Below are 4,321 nucleotides of genomic sequence, written 5' to 3' on the forward strand. Positions count from 1 at the left end.
TCTCTTAAAGCCTAAGTCACAACAGATGACCCTAAAAGGCATGGTTAAAGGTACAAGAAACATGTTAGGGAGATATGTTGGTAAATGGTTCTACGATAAAGGGATTCCTTTTGATGCAGCCAATAGCCCATATTTTCCACCTATGATTGTGCAATCCAGAGAGTCGGGCCCGGGGTAAAACCCCCGACGGCATATGAGCTTAGTGGGCCAATATTAGATGAAGAGGTAGAAGAAGTTAAAAAGTGGATTGAAGAATATAAACAGAGTTGGCCAAGGACATGAATTACTCTCATGAGTGATGGTTGATTGAATAAAGTTATCAAAAAGGAGTTTTTAAACTTCTTGGCCTATTTCCCAAAAGTTACAGCTTTTTTGTCTAGCAAAGACGTATCAGGGACGAAGAAGGATGCAAACTTCTACGTACGACTATATGATCAGATAGTGGAGGAGGTGGGAGATAAGCATGTAGTCCAATTTATTACGGACAATGCGCGTGCATGTGTTTCTGCGGGCAGCAAGTTGATGGATAAGAGGAAGCATCTAGTATGGACCCCGTGTGCTGCACACAACATCGATCTTATGTTAGAGGAGATCGGTGAGATCAAAATTGTGAAGGAGACTCTAGATGAAGCAAGGTTGGTGTCGAGATTTATATACAACCACTCTAAAATATTATTTCTGTTTAGAGAACACTCTAAGAAAAAGAGATAATCAAGCCTGCCATAACCCGCTTTGTGACCGATTACTTAGCTGTGGACTCCATTCGAGAATCTGAAGGTGCATTAAAGAGATTATTTACTTGTGAAGAGTGGTTAAATGACCGCCTCTTGAAGTCCAGTACCGGTATAAAAGTGGACAACATAATCTCAAATAGGCTGTTCTGGTCTCGATGTTCCAGTGTTGTAGAGGCCACTGCCCCTTTGGTCACGGTGTTAAGAATGGTGGATGCTGACAAGAAAGCTATCATGGGTATCCTTTATGAAGGTATTGAGAGGGCGAAATCAGCTATTGGGGAGAAGTGTAATTTTGCTAACAAAGTGATCGAGATTATAGAAAAGAGGTGGAACACCAAATTTAGACGTCCAATTCATTATGCTGGTAAATATATATTTATATCATTACAATGTTTCAGTTTAAATCATTTTTTTATGAAATTGTAAATGACATTTTTGTACCTATATATTTTTTAGGTTACTACTTCAACCCAAAATTTTTCTATTTGACACCTGAACAACCCCACAAGATTATGGAAGGGGTCAGATACATTATTGCAAGGTTGGAGAGAAGCCATCGAAACCAAGTAGCAACAATACAAGAGGTATTATTTAATGTTTAGGTAAGAACTTCATTGAGTTGTTATATTTGTGAGGAATAATGCACTAAAATATAATATATTTGTTTTAGCTTGCTATGTATAGGGATGCTATAGGATCCTTCGGAACTAGACTTGCCAGAAATTCTCGAACTATGATGGATCCAGGTTATCCCCTCGTTAATATTTTGTTCATTCATATATTTAATCTTATGAATTGTTCTTGCCCTTACAATGCTTTTTACATTTTAATCCAGCTGAATGGTGGGAGATATATGGTACTGATGCACCTCACCTAAAGAGGATAGCAATCAAGGTGCTCTCCCAGACATGTTCTGCTACTGGCTGTGAGCGCAACTGGAGTACGTTCCAATGGTTGTACACTATTAGGAGGAATCGACTCGCTTCTGAGAAGCTTCATAAACTAGTCTACGTTCATTATAATTTAAACCTCAGAGAGCGACAAATAAGAAGGAAGCTTGAAGACTATGGGCCGATAGACTTAGACACAATATTTGTCACAGACACAGCAGACCAATGGGTAGTAGAAGAGGAGGAGCCAGTGTTGCACAAGAGAGTGTTCCTTGAGGCTATCGGTGATGAAGATATTGAAGAAAGTGATGAGCAGCATGAAAGAGGAAGCAGCCAGCCAATGTATCCAAATATATCGGTGATATTGCACCTACTGAGGGAGAGTGGGAAAGGGGTCTAAGAGAAAATGAGAGAGATGATGATTCTGAGGCCACCCTATCCCAGCCATATTATTCACATATCGAGTCCCAACAGCAACAGTGTAGGGATGAGCACGACAGTGCAGGTGAGCATGAAGGATGGACAAGCTTCGGGGATTTTGGATTGGGAACACAACAAAACACTAACACTCAGGGATTTGTGAATAGTCAGACGCCCGCTAATATCGATGATTCGTTTTTAGATCGAATCAATGAATTGTCAAACGAATTCAATCAATGGCACCAGTGTGACCAAGAAGAACAACAACGTCGTCTATCATTTTATTTTTAGATCGTATGTTACTAATTTTATGCTTTATTGTAGTCCATGTATGTTGATATACTTATTTCATGATAATTCTATGTTTATCCTTTTGTGTGATGTAAATTAAATGCTGAATGGCGGTTCATGCAGGGAAAGAACATATCAATATTCGCATATTCATTCAAAAACATGAAAATTCTTAATGGAGTACCCTCATTTCTTATTGAATTCTTAAAAAAAAATATTTATAATGAATTTTAGTAATTTTTTCGGAGTTTTTTGAAGCTTTATTCTGACCGATTCACTCGATTCTCGATCCGAATCGTCGATTCGCCGATCCGGATCAGTTTTTTGGAAACCGATCCGGGTCACCGATCCTGGTCACCGATCCGGGTCACCGATCCGTTTTTTAAACCATTGGCGAAAAGAAAATGAAAAAAAATTAAAAAAATCGTTCTAGGAGCTCGAATACCCAGAGCATTTCCCCCAGTTTGGGGCCTTTTGGAACAAGAAACGCCCCTTCAAGTTAACTCAAGAAATTCTAAATTGACTCACGAATTTTTAAATCGATATGATCTTTTACCAAATCTGCTTATGCCATTAGATTTTAAAGATTGGACAACATTTTGCTGAAGCTTAAGTGCCTAACTCAGATGGAAGCACCCCTTGATTCAACGAAACCATCACTACTAACTACTATACCAGATTAGGGGTGAGAACGGGTCAGATCGGGCTGGATCTAATTAGATCTGAATCCGGATCCAAATAGTATAGATCGGATCCGGGTTCAAACTAGATCCTGGATATTTGGATCCTGATCATGTAGTAATTCCATAGTTGAGATAAAGATCACAAAAAAGGGGTATGGGCATAAAATGTGCAAAAATATGGACCATGTAGTAATTACGTAGTTGTTGTCATATCATACATAAATTCTCCAAATCGATTAAAAAAAAAAAAACATCATAAAAAGGGACCTTTCCATGAGCATATAATTGGTTTTTGCCATGGGCATCGCATATAACTCTTCCCTACTTCCATACTTAAAAAATTAATAATTCCAATTAATATAGGATATTCTCACAAGAGATATATAGCTTGTATGAGTTCATAGAAAAAGGTTGCCTTTTGGAGCGGTCTTTGTACCAAGGTAATGAATGAGACTTTCATGCATATAGCATCTTTAAATCTTTTTTAATTTCGTGAAACGAGCGTATATCTTACTCCCCCGTGAGCACACTGTACATTTATTCTTTCTTGTAAACGAGCTACTCATGAGTTTTCTTTTCTTTTTTTTGAATAACAAGAATAACAAAAGGAGTATTTTCACAAGAAAAACTAATAATTTCTGGGTTCTTAAACACCTTAACCATTCGAAAATTGGTCAATCTGTGTTTTATCTTAAGAGGCTATTTTTACCGGGACAAGAAAAATGTTTATGTTTTTCATTGTTTATTGTTAGCTTGAGGAGATATGGTTTTCTTAAGATACTCCCAATTTCACCTCAGTAAGTGAATGAACAATATGCTCCCTGCAGGACCATAAAACGTTTTTACTACTACAAATAACTTCTTTGCAATGTTTGAAGATTATGGACCTCATGCAATGAAGTCATTGAACTTTGGCATGCTAAGGTAAAAGTCACTCCTAGCCGTTTGATATGAAATTGCATACTTTTGATTGGTGCCCTTTTTTGACATAAAATCATTGGTGCACCCTCGGCCTGCTCGATTTGATTTTAGCGAATCATTTCAAGTTTGCAAGTCCTGCTTTCCATGGACGGAGTAGAAGAGGAAAGATAAAACTAGAGAGCACTTCTACTCTGCTCCATCGGTAGCATAGTTTACTTTTACTCCCTGGGGTCAGATGACTTATTAGGGAGGATCTTTCTAATCTAAAACTTTGGTAACCACCTTATAATCACTAGACATCATTCTCAGAAAAAAAGAAATAAAGAAAAAATTGAGTTTTCTAATAATTAAATCTCACCCTATAAATATTGGACGATCTTGG

At 37.7% G+C, this 4,321-nt stretch overlaps 1 long non-coding RNA gene across 1 annotated transcript; it reads left to right on the plus strand.

Moving 5' to 3' along the window:
• Positions 1–843: 843 nt before the first annotated feature.
• On the plus strand, positions 844–1,952 carry LOC148781193 (uncharacterized). Its single transcript, XR_016059118.1, has 3 exons — positions 844–1,098; positions 1,191–1,318; positions 1,405–1,952. It is a non-coding gene; the product is annotated as an uncharacterized LOC148781193 (long non-coding RNA).
• The last annotated feature ends 2,369 nt before the right edge of the window (positions 1,953–4,321 follow it).

Source organism: Amborella trichopoda, chromosome 7 (assembly GCF_054954075.1).
Source record: "Amborella trichopoda isolate Santa Cruz 75 chromosome 7, AtrichopodaSantaCruz75HAP2 v2.0, whole genome shotgun sequence".
Lineage (NCBI taxonomy): Eukaryota > Viridiplantae > Streptophyta > Magnoliopsida > Amborellales > Amborellaceae > Amborella > Amborella trichopoda.